General features: G+C 27.7%; 1 protein-coding gene across 2 annotated transcripts in view; it reads left to right on the top strand.

Moving 5' to 3' along the window:
• LOC107453385 (calcitonin gene-related peptide type 1 receptor) overlaps positions 1-22,054 on the top strand; it is a 397,139-nt gene that overhangs the window by 92,004 nt on the left and 283,081 nt on the right. For both annotated transcript variants that reach the window (XM_071177835.1, XM_071177833.1), the window contains exon 2: positions 18,561-18,651. The gene's annotated coding sequence lies outside the window, so the exon portion shown is untranslated. The remainder of the gene's footprint in view (positions 1-18,560; positions 18,652-22,054) is intronic.

The raw sequence follows: 22,054 nt of genomic DNA, 5'->3' as shown, positions 1-22,054 counted from the left end.
ATTTCATATATTTTTATTTTTAATGGTTTAATGTTAATTTTTGACAGAATTACCCTCATGTTTATAAAAATCGCAACATGATGATGGAATAATGTAAATTGAACTGAACTTTTTTTTTTATTTCCATTGAGCTGCACAAGTGCGCACACACGAGCAGACCTAGTGCCTTCTCCAGAAGTGGTATCTACTCTTTCAGGACCACCACAATGGGTGAGATACCTTTGGCCATTTTAATTTGGACGTCTAGTTTCTGCCACACTAGATGGCAGCACCGAGACACTTATTAGGATGCTAATGTGCAATTGAACCGAACTTACATGAAATATAAAAAGGGAAAGGCACGCAAATGATTAGAATTACAAAGCGATTGCGCATATACCACTAATGCATGCGTTTTTTTTTTACTACTACTATCAATAATATGTGGAACAAATTCCATTAAATTCAGACAATTCCTTCATAGTGTTACAACTTTCTCAAGCATTAATGTATTACAGTGACTCTCCGGAGCGACCACTCTCTGTTCTACAGTAAAAGTTCGTTAAGGAAGGTTGGTCTTTCTTATATAGCAGGTTACCTAAATTGACGTCAATATGCAATTGATTTTTGCAAGCGATTTTAATTTTTCTTAGTGTTATATTTAGGTGGCGGAGATGCCACTTTTCTTGTCTTCATGAAAACCAAATCGATGAACAAGATTTAGCTTCAATATAATGATCCCAACTGATATTAATAAGTGTAAAAACAATTTGATCTATTGTGAATGATAGAACTATTTTAAATAAATAAACAATCACGCTCTTGTCTAAGTTTTCATTCAGTTTTATGTTATAAGAATTGATTTGCTTTAATAAAATAATGAGAAGAGGATTGTTTGTTTGAGATGCTGAATTTTTTCTAAAATATTTTCTAACTTAATTTTTTTCTAAATTAACATAAATCATTAAAAGCATCGTCTTTAGTTCGCTCTGACTGAAACCGATCTCTTTCAAATATTGTCAAAAAGAGCTTTAAGGGAGCCACTAGTAAATATTTTAAATACATTTGAATCTACTTATTTGTTTTTTTTTTTAATTTCTTGTTTTGATATTTTTTTCGTGTTTCTTTATTTTACCTTTTCCGCATCAGATGCGGAGGTACTCGGAAGCTAAGAGAGGTTTTGATGGTCTGTTCTGAAGATCACCTTAAAGATGGTCTCTCCTAACAAAAATTCTATTGAAACAATTCCGTGCCTCTCAAAAGTGGTCGTAAATAGATGAAGTCCCTACACAGAGGTAGCCTTCCCTGTAGGCTCTTTGCACCAGCTTTTTATTTTATAATCGTCATTGAATAGCCGATCCAATTTAGAGTTTACCACAATCAATGTTCAACTCCCTAGCCTTGTAATTTTGAGCTCAATCCAGAAGAAAAGAGATCTCCTCAATCAAAAATCCGGATAAACTAGCCTTCGTGAAAGACTTTTTGATGGAACTAATTCTCATTTGCGCTACATGTAGAGGAAAAACGCGAAAACCTCCCACGACTAGACTGTCTGCAATAGGATTCTAGCCCATGATTCGTCTACCACTGAGGATAGTTTTCGTCAGTATTGTGGTCGGTGCCAGCCTGGTATAGAATTAATATTGACCAGACATCGAAGAATTCGAACCTGGGGCACCTCATTGGGAGGCGAATGCCACTATAACACGCATTATCAGGCTGGTTATAAATTAAAATGTGCATTATTTAAGTTCTTCTTAAAACTGGAGGAAAAACAACATGATTTTTACTAGCTGCAAGAACTGCTAAAAATAGCATCCATTTTTATTTAATGAACTTTTCGCAGCAAACATTACCCAATATCCATATAAGACAAGAAATGAAAAAAACCATTTAAAATTTAAAAACTCCTATCAGTGCCAAACTATAATAATTTATTAATAAATGCTTCAGTGCTTTAACTTTTTAAAAACTAAGGGAAAAAAATGTTATCATTGAACTCTTTCGTTTAGAAAAAAAAGTTAGTTTGAGTAAGTAACAAGAGCTTAATGCTTCAAATGTTTTTTGAGCTTTAAAGCCAGTCAGATTCTTTACACTTCAACGAGTACACTCATTTTTAAATGATACCAACCGTTAAAAAAAACTATTTCTTTTCATATTTAGTCGTCGCTTTCAATTTTGAGAGAAAGTTGATTTTATTTATGTTTTTTTTTTATGAATAAAACATTTAGGAAAGTTAAAAATAATACGAAGTGAGGAAAAAAACTATTTATTTCTGATTTTTAAGCTGTCATTAATTATGAATTTAGAAACGCATAATAAATAAATAATAAAATAATATTAGAGTCATTCTCTTAATACTTTCTTTAAATATTAATAAAATAACGAATATGTAATATTAGCGAATATGTATTTAAGGTATTTTTTAATTTTTACCCGTTTTATCTAATAATTTATATTGAAAAAAATTTAAGTTTATTTGAAAGCAATCTTTTTAGAAAATTAAATGATATTAATTAATTTACACGAAACGGTTATAATAAGGAAATATTGTTATTAATTTTTATTAATTATGGATACAAATGCAGGAAATGTATGTTGCAGATTTAAAAGTTTATAAGTTTAAAATCAGAGCTATGCAAAATACATGACGATTTAGGTTTATAACAGTACTCTTATTAATCGTTTCTAATTAATCACTAAAGGTATCATACAAAAACTGCTATAACTTTGTAAATAATTGTAGTAGAAATAAAAGTAAAGTATTTTTTGAAAGCTAAGAGTACAGGAATTCTAAATGTATAATTAACTCAATTTCAAATATTTTGCTCAAAATCATATATTTATACTAGTCAGATGTCTTAAATATAAAGATGATTCATTTTTCAATGTTTAAATCTATATAAATAAAAAAGAATGTTTAGATGTATGAGTGCATGTAACCTATACAATTCCGCAATTCTGAGGCGATCGATCCGTAGCAAATTCGGTGTAAATATATTTGAGGACACTTTCCATCTAACTAACTGCTTTCAAACTTTCTCTGAACACCGGTTTGAGTGTTATATCCCAAAGAAAGAGTTTTCAATGATTTTGATGAATATTTTATACTATGAGTGATTTGCTAATTTGCAGCTCTAATAATTAAAAAAATTATTTTTACTGCATGCTTTAATGAATTATTTATTGTTTTTCTTCTTTTGGTTATTACAAGTAAAATCTAGGTTTTTAATTTCTTATGGTTAATCTCAAATAAAAGCATTTAGCCAAATGATACTTTAGTATCATTTGGTAGTATCATTTTGTAGTTAATCTTTATTTCGACTTCTAAAAACGTATTTTGCTTAATTTAATAACGTAAAGTATGTAGTAAAGTAAGGGAGTAATTAATTATTAAAATAAATGCATGTATTTTTGCTTAATTAGTTGTGTCGGTATGTGTCTTTCAGTTTCGTGTATGATTTAGTAGAGTTGATCAATAACGATTTATTGAGTATATACTTTCTTGCTCATATTAAAATGAACACCGGTATATATGTAGCTAGGGTTTTTATAAAGCAGCATTGAGTGAAAATGAAACTCTTTTTTTTTCTCCACGGATTTTGAGAGAGGTTTGATTTATAGCAATATATGATATAATCAATTAACGCTGTTTTTCGAAGCTCTTTCGCCAAAGAAAATTAAAAAGCCACAATTTAAGTGTTTTACACTTTTAGCAGCTTGATGATTTTAAACTAGATATATAATCTTACCGTAAAGAATTATCTGGGCTTATTGAGCGAAAAAAATGACTCTAATATTTTAGAAGTTATTAAATTTTTTTTAAAAATCGCCAATTTGGCGACATTTTTCCACCTAGCTGGAAATTATCATAATAACTGCATTATGTTCAGTTTTTGTAAATTTTTAATAACCCAAGTAATGCAGCATTGGTGTAAGTTTTTAAATATTAAAAAAATAAACCAAAAACGCTTTTCATTTTCACAAAACTGTAGCTTTTCTTCATTTCGATGTCTTGCGCCATTTTCAAAATAAGCGAAGATGAGCCTTTGAAAAGCAGAGTTAAGAAGTTTAATTTTATACTATATCGAAAAGTATATGGTCCATAAACTTTAAATATCCTACTAAGCTTTTCTTTATTCATTTTGCATATTTTTTTTAACTAATTCTCTTCTTACGAAGGATATTGTTCATTGGAGTTATTGTTAATTATCTCTTGCGACAGATACAGCTTATAATGTAGTTTTTTTTTAATTGGAACTATTGCATTTTTTTTTACATTTCGCAACATATTCATTTTTATAGCATTGAACATTTAAAATATGCTCGATTTCATCGCATTGAGTAAGTAATGCTATTTGAGTTTGACGAAATAAAACCGCTTCTAGAATTTAAAGCAGCAAATTCATTTTTATAGCATTAAACGTTCAAAATGTGCAATATATCACAGAATTGTATAAGTAAGATTGCATTGCTTGAAATTAATAAAATGGAAACACTTCTTTACTTTAATGCAACGTATTCGTATTTATCGCCATTAAACATTCAAAATGTGTTGGATTATATTACATTGAGTAAAAAAATTTTATTTGAGTTTGAAAAAAATAGTACGGCCTCCATAATTTGTTTCATAATACTCGACATTCAATCTACTATTGACTTTGTGGTTAAATATGTGATGCCTGCTAATTTTCCGTCAGAAAAATATATTTTAAAACAATCCACATTTTAAATGAAATATTAAAAATGCATAAAAGAATGAATTGTTGGCTACTAGCTGAAAAACATCAACTACAAGCATTTTTTGAAGTTATTTTAAAAGTCAATTCCATACATAAATTAATTTTATAGCATTAAACATTTAAAATATGCTTGATTTCATCGCATTGAGTAAGTAATGCTATTTGAGTTTGACGAAATAAAACCGCTTCTAGAGTTTAAAGCAGCATATTCATTTTCATAGCATTAAACGTTCAAAATGGGCAATATATCACAGCATTGTATAAGTAAGATTGCTTGAAATTAATAAAATGGAAACACTTCTTTACTTTAATGCAACGTATTCGTATTTATAGTCATTAAACATTCAAAATGTGTTGGATTATATTACATTGAGTAAAAAATTTTATTTGAGTTTGAAAAAAATAGTACGGCCTCCATATTTTGTTTCATAATACTCGACATTCAATCTACTATTGACTTTGTGGTTAAATATGTGATGCCTGCTAATTTTTCCGTCAGAAAAATATTTTTTAAAACAATCCGCATTTTAAATGAAATATTAAAAATGCATAAAAAAATGAATTGTTGACTACTAGCTGAAAAACATCAACTACAAGCATTTTTTGAAGTTACTTTAAAAGTCAATTCTATACATAAATTATTTTCCAAAGTTTTAATTTAAATTTGCTGATAACTATAATACTTTTTTTGTTTCATTCTTTTAAATTTTTTAATGAAAAAGGGCAGTAAATTTATATAAAAATTTCATATCATAAATATATGTACTACTTCCTTTTAAAGTTACCGAAAATTAAAAACTCTAATACTTAAAAAATAACTATTATTTAAATAAAAAAACACCTAAAATATGCTGAAAAGTTTTTTTACGAATAAACTTATTCATTTACGTCTTTGATGTTTTATAATTTAATGATAACTAAAATTTCATGAACTAAATATACTTTGCTTATACTTTATAAATATACTTTTAAATTAAAGTATGAAAAAGTTTTAAAATTAGCCAATTATTTTAAGATGAAGGTATATTTTATAAGAAAGTGTAAAAGATAATTTAAAAAAAAAAATTCTAAAAATTTCGCTCTTTATTCTTCTACTTCTATTAGAATATTTCTAAAAAGTATTAAAATTCATCTCCATCTCTCAAACTATCGTCAATTTTTTTACAATTTTTCATAGTTGATAGTATGTAAAAGAATAAATAATTTCAAGACATTAAACTACAAAAAATATTTCACGCATTACATGTAAATTTCTCTAAGATAAACTAATTATTTTCGTGAAATTTAAATTTATCAAAGTAGTTTCTAATAAAAAAAAATTAAAATTGGAGCACAGGTCTATTTATGACGAAATTGTATATTTCTCTTTATATTAAAAATATTGTAAATGCTGTGGCTGTTTGCTTTTTGTGTGTTCAACATAACGTTACATTTTATAAAGTTGTACAAAAACTAAGAGATTTGGAAACATGAAATTATAAGAGAAAGTAAAAAATGTACAGGGAGTACGATAGATATAAATATTTGAAATTCAATAATTATTTCAAGAACTATTAACTATTAAATTTATGATAAAAAGAAAACATGTGGAGAGATCCTCTGTTCACTGAAATGCAACTACGGAGTAGAAATTTAAAATGCTGAAAGGGCCAGTTTTATTTATTATTTTAACAGGATTTTTTATTTATTTTTTTTNTTTTTTTTTTTTTTTTTTGAGATTTTAATTTGTTTGAAAATTATAGCGACATTAAGTATTTTTCCATTGACTTTTTTCATTTCTTTTCTTTTAATATTGAATATTTATCAACTGTTTTAAAAATGTTTATTTTTGTTCCTCGAGATCTTTATTTTATAAGCTCCCGTTTGAGTTGATTTCAATCAAACATTACAACAACAAAAAATACATAGAGGAAAAGATTACATGTTGCTATACATTGATTTTAACATTTATATTACTCTTCCATCAGCATGACAGCCTAGTAAAGGTATGACCCTTTTCCAACTAGTTGTTTTCATCTGGCTCCATCAGACACTAGATTTCTCCACCTATTGTTGTATGATTTTAAGATCTTTTTTCACAGAATCACTTCATCTGATGTTTGGTCTTTCCCTTTTTCGGTTGCCTGTAAGCTTTCCAAAAGTCAGCTACTTAACTGGGTCATCATCAACCATTCTGTAGATATGACCCAGCCATCTTATTCAATAGGATTTGATAACTGAAGTTATGATTGGTTGCTTAAATTTTTTGTGTAATTCGTAATTGTGCTGAATCCATCATACACTGTTTTTTAAGAGCTCCGAAAATGGCTATGAGTATTCCTCTTTTAAATATCGCTAGTTTATTCTCCTCAGTTTTCCTAAAAAGCCAACATTTTTATTAAGATTTTTAAAAAATGCAAACTTTGAAAAAAACAACGATATAAAACGCAACATATCTGAATTATTAGCTGTTTCTTAAACAAGTGAAACGACTTCTCACTTTTTTTATTTTTAAGTTACAAATTTTTTTTATAAGGTAAAATAAATAATTTCAATTATAGATGATTATTTTTCAAATCAAATAATCTACCTTTCTTTGCAGGTAACATATTGACAAAATTTTCTCAAACAAAACTACAAAATTGTGTAGTTGTTGATAAAATGCTCTTTGTTTTTGCGAAAAATATCGACTTTTAAAGGGGGAAGGGAAACACTGACGAGCGGCACGAGGCAAATAAACGACCTCGTCTTTAAACAAAAAAAAAACAAAAAAAAAAAGTACAATTTGATTAACACCCGGAAGTTAATACACTTTTAAAAATAAAATACTGCAGAAGATATAAATCTTTATTGTTGAATTGGAATATTTTTTTCTAAGTTATTTTCTAATAACTACATTATATTCTTTCCTCAAGGGAAACTATTTCCTTAAGAAATGTCTCGGGAAATAAATTGTGTTTATTTACCAATCAATGTATTTTATTTACTCACATTCATTGGTAAATAAACATAATTTATCTTATTCATAATAATTACATTTTATTTGCTTTGATTTTTTTAAAAAATATCTAATAACTATATTAGTGAATTTTAAAGTGTTTTAAGAAGAACTTTTAACGATGTTTTAGCAAACAAGTAATTGAATGCATTTGAAATTTTTATAATTATTCTATATTTGTTAGACTGATTTAATGTATCTTTCATGTGACAAATGCTACGATTGATTTTTAAATGTAACTATTTATTTTCGTCATACTACACCAAAAAGAAAGAAAAAAATAATGATCATATTTTTTTATGTATGAATTCCTCGATCGGCTTTTAAACTTTTTTTGATGCATGTTTCCTGAATATTTCTCTCAAATGCTTTACATTTTCAAAATTTTTTTCTTCAAAATAGTGTGCGTTTTTTTCATTTTTTCCACTTTGTTGTATTCTTTATAATGCTTTATTTATTTATCTATTGTTATTTTATATTCTTTCTTTATTTTTAACAACAATAATTTTTACTAAATATAATGAAGCAAATGCTTGTTGCTTGATATATAGAGTAAATAATGATATTTATAAATTCTTTGCTGGGACATTATTAAAACTTATCTGTTTGAGGAAAAAGAACATTTTGAATAGCAATTTATAAATTGTGCAGATTGTATCTAATACATCTGGGAATTTTTAAAGCCATCTCTACTATTTGTTTCAGTTTCTGATAAAAATTGATCAGACATAATCAAAATTTCCATTATAAACTATTTTTTGCGTTTTCTGTTGTTATGATTTTTTTAATATTTTATATAGATACGATTATTCATTATTCATTTTATTTGAAAAATAAGAAATAATTCATTTTATTTTCATCAGAGATTATTCATTTTATTTGAAAAATAAGAAGAAAAAAAACTAATCCACAACAGATAGTGTATCTGACATTTTACTTCCGGGTTAGACTCAATTTTTGAAAAATTAAACGGAAAATTGACATTTTCTGCTCTCCTTTACAGCACATTTCCAGCTCCTCCAAATGCATAGGTGAAAAAATAAATATTGGACAAAATAAAAACCAAATTAATAAAATTCTACGGGCTGACACTCGAGGTTTTATCCCTCTACTCCATATATATATTTTCCCTAATGAGCCAAATCCTCACGGTTTTTCCAATCTTTTATTGTCTATGCAACATATTTTTTTTTCTCCAGAATTATTTAAGAATTAGCAAATTGGCTTCAAAATAACCACCCCACACAAATCCAAGGGCGTCAAAGCTTCGTTCGTTATCCAAGTCTTATGTTACATTCGCTGCCATTTCCTTGTTTCAATCGTAGAATAAATCCACTTGTGTATGCAGTCAAAGTATAATCGGACTGAGTATATAGATTTGCACTCAATGACACAATCTTTAGACTGGAAATCAAAATTTTCAAAATAAATATTGAAATAATGTGAATGGAATAAAATATTTAGAAAATTATAAGGAAATTGCACATAAATTTAACACTTCCAGTAACTCGAATTTTAAGAAATGACGGAAATACATTAAAAAAAAAAGAAACAAAAACTACGAATTTAAAATTTCTTTCGACTCGGGGATTCAATTTAATAAAATACATTATTTCCCCACCGAATCATTATGGTACTTACAAACTTTATTTTGTCTTATGCAATATAAATAGAAATAAAATAAAAATCTGCTGACAAAAAACTTAAGTGTTTGGAGGACTCTGTGACCACGACAGATTTAACGTGCACCAGTAAGCTTTTAATACAAGGGGATTCTTTGGCCGGTGGGATTCGAGCTCCCGTCTTCACGAATATAAGCTCAACGTCCTACCAACCCAGCCATTCCAGCCCAAATAGAATAACCGTAAGGGTTCTTTTCAAGAAGCATTCCTTCTCAACAGAAGCATTTCGAATATATATATATATATATATATAACCATCCAAGGTCAAAGTAGCCTCAAAATATATAATATATTCGCTTTCGCTCTTTCGAATTTTTATCATTAAATTTGGCATCAAGTATTTCAAAAAAACTTGGATAAACATTTCTTTGTTAGAACTATTGAAAAAATACCCTTGTGCATTCCTTCGAAGTTAAAACAGATGATGGCATCCAGGTGATAGCATTCATTTGGACTTCGCATCTAGACGAGACAACCAGTAGACCAGAATTCAAAATCATCAAAATAAACATTTACAGAAATAATATGAAATAGAACATTTTGAAATTAGAAACGCCATACGCAAAAAAAACAAAAACAAGAAGTCGTCATTAGTAACGGATTCTAAAGGTTACTTTACCGTGACATTAATACTTGTTTGTTTGGAAACCCTCACCCACATCTTAAGTTATTCCTTAATTCCAAGAAACGGCAAGTCTTCAGTGTTCTGCCGTGTTGACGCAGCTTACCTATTTGCATGGAACAGGTGATTATACATCTTTGTTCTACTTTCTCTTAAGTTGTCTGAAAAGTAGCTGCAGAAAAAAAAATCCATAATTACAACACTCCTTAATGTTTATTAAAGCAATTACAGCCACTGTTGAATGGTGGATCTCGCATGCGAGTGTTTTGTGCTTATTTTTGTTTTCAACTTGTCTCCAAAGTAGGCAAGTATTTTGTTTCTAAAATCCAACAGTTAATAAAGCACTTCACTCTTTAGACATATTGAATTACAGTTATGGTTGATGCGTTTGTATACTGATCTCAGATAATAAAATCTTTTAATAGTTTCTTGCAAATACGAGTTGTTTTCGTTCAGTAAAAAGCACTTAAGTCAGAAAGTTATCATCTCAGCTAAATTGACTTCAAAGTCGTGAGACTACGGATCAATGCTTCAACTTTGAAATGTAGTGCTAATTTTGATTAGAAAAATTAGTAAATTTAGTTGTTAATTCTAACATAGACGCAAGTTTCATAAAAAGACAAAACAAAATAAGGGTATGTCGTACAGGAGTTCTTAGTAAAAAGAAAATGTAGAAGATTCACATTTGTCTTTTGGATTCACGGGGAAGATGATATGCAAAAGCAAAAATAAACTAGAAAGGATAATTAATCTGATTTTTGCTTTACGTTGAGGTAAAATACATGAAGATAGAACAACACTGTTAGAAATTTCTCGGAAAAAAGGTTAAATAGTAAATTATTGAGTGGTTTTTTTACCATATTTAAGCAAAACAGTCAAATAACGATAAATAAAATGGTAATCAAACTGTAAATTTTGAGAAAAATTGTTTATTGACTGCTTTCATCTAATACGGTTAAACAACCAGAATTTTATCGCACCAACTAGAACCACCCAATGAAGCTACTTAGTTCTTTGCAACTGAATACATATCATAGCCGAGCGGGCTTATCTGTCAATCTCATGTCCGACAGAACTAGAGTTCGAATCCTAGTGTTGACACTACAATATTTCCTCCATTCCCTTCAACACATGAAGAATTTCCAGTGTCCGGCACTCTCCAATGTCCATTACCTTACGAAAAGCCGAGCTCCTATGCCTAGTTAAATAATAATTTTTTTTCACGTTTTTGAAAAATGTTAGTTGTAAATGGTTAAAAAACCGTATAGTTTTGTATTCATGGTCTTATAACCATACTTTTTGTAAATTATTTCAAAACCATAAAGTAAAAAAATGTTCTTTACCGCAAGCTTTACGGTTAATCGGATGGACAGACAGCTGCCAGTTATTTTACCATAATTTTAGAATGAAAATTTTAACAGTGAATAATGAACAAAAAAAATTTTTATTTATTAAACCAAAGCTGATTAAATTCCGCATATCTTTATTCAAAAAGAAAGAAATTAGGTAACTTTTGCTGGGACAGTATTCAAACGAGTCAGCAAAAATGCAAAAAGAAAAAAAAAACAAGTGGCCGAATGATGCAAATTCTAAGCAAAGATAACAAAAACAATAAAGGCGCTATTCACGAAAATATATATTCTGAGTTTTAGAAGTAAAGCTTGAAAAACACAGATTTACTGTGTAAAAAATCTTGTAGGGGAATAGTTGTCACTATTTTCGATGTTTAGGTAAACTAAAAAATTTTACAGTGTAAGCAGAAACATTTTATATTTACGTTTTCACAATAGTTGTATTTATTTATTCATTATTTGTTTGTTTGTCTTACAACTGCGCGTATTTTTTCCTCGCATTAGATTCAATGTATGTCCACATTGCAGAACATTTCATTTGAAAAACTAATACATTTTTAGTAAGACATTTACACTAATTCTTTCAGAAAATTGTTATTCGGTCAATTAACTGTTATTATCTGTAATATTGTAACACCCGTGAAAAAAAGCTTTTGGAATTTTTTTGCAATAAAATTTAAGTTAAGCATCTTTTTAGCAGGGTTGCCGGATTTTAGCCCCTCTCCCCTCAGAAACAACAATGTTTTGTTAACCACTTCAAAAAGATTGGATCAAATTAAAATGCCGGATTTCCATTCGAACTAATATTTTTAAAAACTTCAATAATATAAAATAGATACAAAATTTCTACATTTATGTGATTGCATCTTAGGAACAATTTGGTGCAACAATTTCTCCCTTTCAAAACAGTTAGGAGCACAAGCTTTAACCTTACTAGCGTTAAGAACAATAATTTTAGAGTTTTACAGTAAAGGCATAATTTATAGAAGATGTAAAATTATTTAAAAAATAATTACTCCGAATCTATTTAAAGAACAGTTAGGATGAATTAGAACATAATTGAAAAATATTTAGAACAATTTCAAATAAAAAATATCTGGTTTTGAAGCAAATATACTGCAGCATTCATATCATTAAAATTAATAATATTTTATCAATTAATGGAATAAATGTCCTTAAGCTAAAGTAAAATTAATAAAATATATTTCCCTTAGATTATTTTACTGAATTGTCATTAATAAAATTTATTTAAATACGTGTATGTTAATTTTGAATATGAATATAAAATATTGAATAAAATATGAAATAATAAATAAAATATAAAATGTCAAAAAACCAATAAATACCGCCTTCTTAAATAAAAACCGATCTTTTTAACAACCATCTAGCCTTTCCAGCCTTTCTTGAAAAAGTCCGGAATTTTGAAACCTTGCCTTCTGGGGATATTATTAAAATAAATTGTAACAATATCTTAGAATTAATTCATATTATTTTATAATTATATAATCTATATAATATTAATTTATTTTTATATAATAAATTTACATAATTTATAAAATATTAATTAATTATTATATAATTAATTTATATAATCGTTTTGTCGCAAAAACTTCGAACTTTATATTTAATTTCAATATGTTTTATAAATCTCAACTTAACTTATTACCAAGTGTTTGCAACATGCAAGAAATTATAAACTGACTTTTAGCATAAAATAAAAAAAAGAGAAACTTTCGTGATAAACACAATTAGGCCTTTGTTATCTCAGCTAAACCCCAAAACAGAACACTCTATTTTTGCTTAATCCAAACAACCTTCAAAAAGTTCAATTTATTTTCAAGGTTATGATAAAACATCCGACCTCGAGCTCGAACAATATGCTAACTTTATGTTAAAATGACCATTAAGAGGATAGTTAATATTTTTTATCTCCTCTATAAATCTAGAAATGCATGCAATTCACAAAAACAACATTTACTAAAATCGCACCAACTCTTACTATGATTTAAATTTTATTCGTTCGAAAAATGGAATATGGTGTATGGAGCCTAGGACTGTCGAGTACGGCTCCTGAAATTCCTTCGTCTGTCAGAAGTAATAAATGTCACAAAGATGTTAATTTATGTGGGTCATAATATTTAAATGAGGTTATTTATATTTTTCCGCAATTCTATTGGTTAATGTTTATTTTGGATAGTATACAGTTTTTTTTTGTCTCGAAAAAGTATTTTTGGAAATAAAAATATAAAAATATTTTCTAGTACTGTAGCGAAAAAATAAATTACTTTTTTCGATTAATGTTTTGCTCTGTATTGTTTGGAAAAATGTTTTACTTTCTCTTATTTCAATAATAAACACGCTTACCCGTGTTTAATAACTTATCTGATTTAGAGCCTTTAAAAAAACTCATTTAAACGAAAGATTTTAATAATCACTTATATATATTTTATTTGATTAAAAAACTTAGTAGGTTTCTGAAAAATGCAGATGGAAATCTTTTGATCGTAATTGGAAAAGCTTATTAATAGTAAAATTATGATATCGTAACGATAATTGGAATTATCGTTACGATATTATCGATATACTTATTATCGGTGGAAAATATATTAATCTTAATCGATATCATTAATCAATTTCCTTTTCTTAATTTGGAAGCCAATGAAGTTATTTAATAAAGTAGAACTTTGATATTATTTCAGTTACACTTTGTTTAAGTTATATACAATGCGAGGTTAAACTTAACCCGTGCAATATATTTTTCAGGTTGCTAAATACAGTTTTAAAATTTAATTGGTTACAAATTTTTGCTCGCATGGTTTTAAATCAATATCAGTCATTTTTAAATTTAAATCTTGAAAACTTATTATGAATAATGCATTTTTGAAAGTATTACAAAAATTTTAATGCCTGAAAAATTTCCATAATAGAAACTTTTGAGAATTAAGTAAATAAAGAATATTATCCGTGTATTAAAAAATATTATTTCTTTTGAATTATAAAATATTATTTTGCGGTAATTTAAAATATCCATTTTTGGTTCATGTGAAAAATAAGTAAAAACACTCATACTCCTTGTTTTCATGCATCTTAGCGTATTATATTATATACATTATTAATTATAAGAAATAAATCGTATTTGTTATTAATGATAATGATAGAAATCATTATCATTAATGAATCATCAGAATCATTAATAAGCCATCACATTTAAAATAAATCATCATTGTATTTTTAGTCATCCTGTTTATCCTTAATTAGCCCAATGAAATAACTCGGTTTGGGTAATTTATGATTTTAAGTTTCAGAAGTCATTGGGTGTACTTTTAGGCTAACGAAAGGGGAGTAAGTTTCTTATCTTTGCCTTTAAATTGCGAAAGTTTCTATACATGTAGATTATGCCCTCTTCATTCGTTTATCTTTGTAGAAAAACACAGCCTATAATATAAGAAAATTCGTTAATGAATACATTTTTATTTGCAATGGAAAATCAATAGAAATGTTCAATTGTTAAGCTTTTTCATTGATATGGAAGTTCTTATGGAATATGAATTGAGAAACTGAACATCTCATTAGTTCGATGCTGTGAAAATGGTCATCAGGTGTTAAATGCTGGTGAACTTATTTTCTGAATAAAATAAATGTAACATTTGGGCCAATTGCATCATCTACTTCCTCGTTGAAAGCCAGGTCAGAAGGGAAATCCCCGGTATCCACGGTGCCATAGATTCCAGACGGGAAAAGTCCCGAATAAATTAATAACTCTTACTCTTTTCCATTGAACAATCTAATTTAGCATTCATTCTTGATCCGGCAACACTGCGTGTAGGCAGCTCTCACCGGTCATAATATCGCTGTTAAACTTATTTTCTTCTTTTTCATAAAATGTTAAGTTTCATTATTAAACTATTGTCCTTGCTTTTTTCTCTAACTCCTACATAAATTTATACTGTTTTTTTTTAATTACAGAATCATTTTAATTTTTAAAAATAACATAGTCATTTTGGAAATGTCTCGTTCGTAATGTGGACAAATAAAGGAACATTCTGAATAGAAAATTTGAAAAGATTCGGAGCACACTCTTCCGTCTCTGGATCTTAGTTATTCACTATAGTAATAAATAAAATCTCGAATAGAGCATGTGGTTTAAGTTACGTTTTTTCCCTATCATGTCTTTAAAATACACAAAATGCTGCGTATGCAATAATGGGAGTGGGGAGCGATTTTCTATCACTTTTATGGAGTGCACTTAACTAATTTTTCGCTTCGCCAATATCCTTATAACTATAAAACATGTCAGGTTATCCAGAAATGTGTTATTAATTATACTTTGTCTAGACTAGAACATATGTTCAATGAAAATTTTGCTAATAAAAGTTTGTTATTAACTTGTCAAATATCCCCCAGTCGAGTGAGTCTTCAACATAACTGTGTCACTATTTTAAATTCTTTCCCACTAGTGAAATTCAATTAGTATTCAGTATATGTTTAAAAATTATAAAAGAATAGCTCGACTATTAGAGTCTCTAACAGATGAAACATGGTAGAAAATGCAAGTGTGTCAAGAACTTAAGGACACTTTTTTTGATTTTTGACATAAAAAGTTTTTATGCTCTAAACTATTCATTTAACTTTAGTTTGAAATTTTCGGTTTGTTACTTAAAATATTAAATTGTATAAACATTATTAAAATGCATATCATTCATTATTTGTATACATAAAAAAATAAGACTTACGATATACATGCTTAACTATTAAGTTTTACTATACATTATTTGTATACCTTAAATTAACTGTTTAATCATGTTTCATAAGTCACCGGTCACCGAGTTGTCCAGGAAGTTTGTTCTGATGAAAGAAAACTGGAATGTATGGACAAACTTGGAACAAAGCTTAGTCCAAAGCTTCGAAACATCATTAGATCAATTCCCATTTTTAATTTTGCATTTGTTTCTTTTTCTTGTTTTTTCTTGCTATTTTTTTTTCTTCTCGTTTTTCTATCTGTCTTGTCTTCCAACCATAACCATTAACCAATAAATGCCCTTTTAGGGGACGTGTTGCTTTACATTCATGGCTGATGAAACACTCAGCCAATCTTCTTCGCAACACACCTCCCGTTTTGGGAATGCCAGATAAGTGCTAGCCAGAGCGAAGCCTAAAAACAGATAAATTTCTAATAATAAATTCAACTATTAATAATGCTTAGAAAGAATTTTAAGAAAGTTTAAAATTATTGTTTCCAGTCATCGAATGAATAATGTAGGCAGTTGTACTTTATGTTTTTATTTTTTCAAAGCCTATAATTATTTCCACTGGTAGGGTACACTACCCGGTAATATAATACTCGGTCCAATATAAATATTATGGGTCAATATTAAAGGGAGATATTGGGCCATGTTGTAATACTGAATATTGACATCGAATGTCCTCATTTTAACTCTAATCAACTATAGACATAAAATTCTGAGAAGTAATTATTACATTAAAAAAAATCCCAGCTTCTAAAAAAGAATTCCTAACTATATTATAATAAATTTACAGTAATAAATTTATTATATATTATTATAATAAATTTATAATAATAAATTTATTATATATTATTATAATAAATTTATAATAATATTATCATAAGCCCTTTTTTGGCTTTTGTCTCCCATTCTTTGCTGTAATTTTTTATCTATTTCTTTGTATATTTACTAGAATCAACATATTATTTCAAATGACAGACATTTTACAGCTTAAGCAACTTAAATATAAGGTGCCGGTTTTAATTTCAAGGACTCTTCTACCAATTCTTGAAAATTGTATGGGAATTACCTACATACCCATTTAATGCATTTCGGAGTAACCACTAACCGGTGCAATTCTGTACTGGGCTGTGTAAGCTTCAGAAACAACTTTTAAAGTCCTCTTTCGTTCGAACTGACGAACGTCGAAAAGTTCTTTAATTCTATTGTTCTTAATGTTTACGACATGTTTAAACCTTGTTGTCTTAGCAATTTTTTTTTCAGTTTCAAAAACTAAAAGCTTGCAAATGGTTTGTCTAAAGAATAGGAAGATTTTATCCCCGTTAATTCAAAAATCCAGAGAGAAAAAAATTAGGTGTAGGAAAAAGACTTAAGCATATCTAAGTCGTTAAGTGAATTCCAACATCAGAATTAAAATGCATTCCGAAAGATGATTAAACAATTTAATGAAAGAAATCAGATAGACAAAAATTAAACGTGTTGAAGTTGTGAAGTCAATTAAAACATCAGAATTAAAGTAAATTTCAGATTCCGAACGATGGTTCTATAAATCATTAAGAAACTGAAGGAATAACACTTAAACACGAGAAAGTCGTTGAATTCTAACATCAGAATTGACGTGAATTCCGAAGGATAATTATGTAATTCACATAATATTTTCGGGACTAAGTAATTTGTCTTGGAAATTAATGGCCGCATTTTGTAAAAATGTTGTCGCAAAGGAAGGTATCGGTAAGAAATAGTTCGTTAAAAGTCGTAATTATTATCTACGATTTTTTATGTGCTTCTCAGAAACATTGAATTTTTCAAAAACACGTTTTATAGTAAATTTTGTGCTCAGAATGCAGAAAAAAATCTCACCAAATAACTTTCTATCTAAGGATCGTATCTTCACGTAATAAGACTCAATTTTCATGGTTTAAAAGGGTGATTTCAATCACAATCTAATTAATTCACCTTTTTTTTTATTTGTGTCTGAAGTTTTAGTATTACCTTCATCGAAAAAAATTTCCCGTTTTTATATTTTATTAATTTTTCAAAAATATCATTTAAAATAACTTTTCCTTAAATATTTCAACTTACTATTTTGTTGCAATTTTAACTATCAACCTTTAATAATTCTTCACTATATTTAATGTTTTTCATATTTAATCTAATTTAATAATATAATCATTTTCTTATTTAATCGAATTTAATAAAAAAGTTTTAATAAATATTTACTTCTATAGTTCCCAAACAATAACTGTAGAATTAATTTATCTCAGAAATTTAAAGCTAAATTCTTCTAAATAATCTTCCAATAATCTTTAAATAAGCTAATATTTTTATTTAAAGCACATTTAAAATAGATTTCATTGAAGAAGTATTCACATAAAAACAATTGTGGAGGAGCGAATGTTTGATTTTAAAGTTTTATCTTAGTTAAACTTACTGACTTAAAAGAAAACTTATTTACTTACAGGAACTTCTTCAGAATAGAATGACATAATGAACTTTAAAGCTAAGCGGTCACACTATCTTTGATGTTCGAAGTAATATGCTAAATCGAGTCGGTAAGTGCCTTTTCGAATAGTTTTATGTTTTTTTTTCATTTATTCTAATATTTATTCAGCCCATGAATTTCAAAACAGGAAATTTGATCTAAAAATAGTTTAAATAAACTGAGTTAATTAAGAAGATTTTATTTATTTAAAATTAAGTAATCTAAAGATTTTTTACTCGTTAAAAACTAAACTTAATACGTTACTAAATAAAAAGGAATGAAAAAAATAAAATGTAATCTTATATTTTTCATATATACAATTTACTTTATTTTGTGACCAAATTTTTTATTTATATTGCGTGATATATCATAGAACCTTTGGCATTACATATATATGGCTTTGGCATTATATATATNTATAATATTTGGAAAAATTGCATCATCTACTTCTCGTTGAAAGGAGCCAGCTTCCCCGGAAGGGAAAGCCCCGGTATCCACGGTGCCATCGAGTCCAGACGGGAAAAGTCCCGAATTGATAATTTACTCTTAACTCTTTTCCATAGAACAATCTAATTTCGCATTCATATTTGATCCGGCAACCATGCGAGTAGGCAGCATACACCGGTCATGATATCGCTGTTAAACTTATTTCTTTAATCTATCAAATGTTAAGTTTGATTATTAAACTAGTCTTTATTTCCTCTTATGCTCCACAAACTCCTACATATATATACAAATGGAGGCTAAGGGGCTATAATATATATAATAGATAACTCGCAACCCGGGTTCGAATGGTCTGCACCGACAACAGTGCTGACGCATCGTGGGTTAGAGTTCCCTTGCAATCAGGCTAACTGTGGGAGTTTTTTTTATGGTTTTCCTCTTCATGTATCACAAATGCGTGTTAGTTCTAGCAAAAAAGTACTCCTAAAAGGCAAATTTCTCCAACTATTAGATCCTGGAGTTCCCTTGCGTTCTGGATTGTGTTCAAATTTGGAAGGTTACGAAGTTGAAAATTGGTAGTCGTAAACTCAGAATTGGGTCGTCTGTTGGGTCGACGTTTACGAAATAAAATATTCTTTTCTTCGGGTATTTAATTAAGCATAAAATTTTTTTTAACAAAACAATATAAAATTTTCCTAGGCAGTATTATTCTTCTCTGCTTCCGCCTCAAAAGGTAATGCAACTATTTACCACTTTCTTAGGGGAGAGTGAGCAATTAACAGTCTTGCTTTTATTTCTGATGTCCTGTTAATCTCTAATTTTATTTTACTATCACAGTAATCATTAAAATGGCATTTTTAAGTTTATTTAAAATGACTATGTAATTACTTCTTCCGTTTAAAAATGTTATTTCATATTTTCTAATTTTTTAAGACTGACTTACTGTTTCAGTTATAATTCAACATGAGAAATGTATATAATTTTTACAGTATCGATTTGTAAAATTTTTCTTCTGCAAGTTTTGATGTAGAAAACAATTTGCTGAGTTAAGTAGGAACAAAATACTCATAACTATTAATTAAAAATGTTTGATAACCCGGTCGAAAATAATTTTAAAATGCACTTTGTTTTCTCAATTTTTCTTTCTATTCTCTAATGATTTCTAGTAAATAATTATGATATTTTGCAATTAACTTAAAACTATTTATATAAATTATTTTATTATATATGTATACAAGGTATAACTTTAAATTAATAAGACAACTTTAAAAATTCACAAGAATATAACAAGAATTGAATACAGTTTCAATGTGTCTCAAGGAAACCTCGACCTGATATAAATGTGCTTCTGTACTCGTTTTGAAAGTTTCAGAAATAAACTTTTCAAATCCTCTTTCTGAGTATTCTTCAATTTTGAAGTTCTTATAACGTTTTCGACGTTCTTAAACCTTTTTAATTTTTTAAAGGTTTCGGTATCGGAACAGAAGACTGAAAAAGATTAGTCAAAATAAAATATATGATGCATGATCCATCACAACAACCTCCAAAATCTAAAAATTAACTAAATGAGCGAGGTTTAATGATAACAAAGTTATTAAGTAAACCTTAACGTCAGAATTGAAAAACAGTTGAAGGGAGGATTTGCAATAATGTTGCCAACATTCTTATATCTTTTTGCTATTGCAAATTTTTCAGTATCGGAAAAAATTATCTGAAAAATATTAGTCAAAGTAAAAGATATGATGAATGATTCATCAGCACAAGCCCCGCATTCTAAAAATTTATTATCAGTACAAGGTTTCAGACTGTCAAAGTTATTAATATCAGAATTAAAGAACAGCCCTAAAAAGACTTGAAAAGTTGTTGTCAACTTTCTTATACTTTCTGGCAATAGCAAAGTTTTCAGTAGTGGAAAAAAAAGTCTGAAAAAGGTTAGTCAAGATAAAAGATATGATGATTAATCAGCGCAACCTCCGAAAGCTAAAAATTTACTATCGGTACAAGGTTTTCGAATGTAAAAGTTATTAATATCAGAATTAAAGAACAGTCATAAAAAAAGACTTGAAAAGTTGTTGTCAACATTCTTATACCTTCTGCCATAGCAAAGTTTTCAGTAGAGGAAAAAAAAGGTCTGAAAAAGATTAGTCTAAGTAAAAGATATGATAAATGATTAATCAGCACAACCACCGAGATCTAAAAATTTATTATCCGTACAAGTATTAAGAATGTCAAAATTATAAGTAAACCATAAAATCAGAAATAAAGAACAGTCCAAAAAAGGACTTGAAATGTTGTTTCTGAAACTTTTGCATCCAAGTAGCGAACTAAACTACTGTAACCTAAAATTATGTATTAAATGAATATGTAATTTGCATAATATTCTTAGGAATTATTAAATTCGTCCTGAAAATTAAAAACTACACCATCTATTAATTTCTAAAAGAATTATTTTTTATGTAGTCCTTTAATATTAAATATTTTTAAAAAAAATTAATTGTGATTTATTTTAAATGGTTTTTATTGTAAATAGAGTTTTGTTAGAAACTTAAGACTGGTCATTAATTATTTAAATCGCTCTCCACTTTCACTGAATCAAGTTTTCAAAGGCCAATTTATTGTTGAAAATAAATAGCCTGTTACTTAAAATATTAACAACCAGTCTGTAAATTTCCTCTTTTAACCATTCATCAACCTTTTAGAAAAACTAAAAGCTTGTTAGCTTCGATTTTTAACTATTTTTCTTTTAAGAAAGATCCTTTAAAAGCGTGATTAATTATTCATAGGATGGTGTTAAATTGCAAGTTTAATTTTAAGTTAATCTGATGCAATTTACTCTTAAAAAAATTCTAAATTTGATATAAAATGGTACTTTATATTTTATTGTATTTTATGCTTTAATTCAAAAGCAAAAATATATGAATTCTATTTCAGTTACTCATAATATTATAATTATTACTTATATTATAATTATCATAATGTCAAAAATTATCAACTGAATTATATATATATATATATATATTTGATTTCAA

Source organism: Parasteatoda tepidariorum, chromosome 2 (genome assembly GCF_043381705.1).
Source record: "Parasteatoda tepidariorum isolate YZ-2023 chromosome 2, CAS_Ptep_4.0, whole genome shotgun sequence".
Lineage (NCBI taxonomy): Eukaryota > Metazoa > Arthropoda > Arachnida > Araneae > Theridiidae > Parasteatoda > Parasteatoda tepidariorum.
The sequence above is the reverse complement of the archived record's forward strand: the minus strand, read 5'-3'. Positions and strand labels throughout refer to the sequence as shown.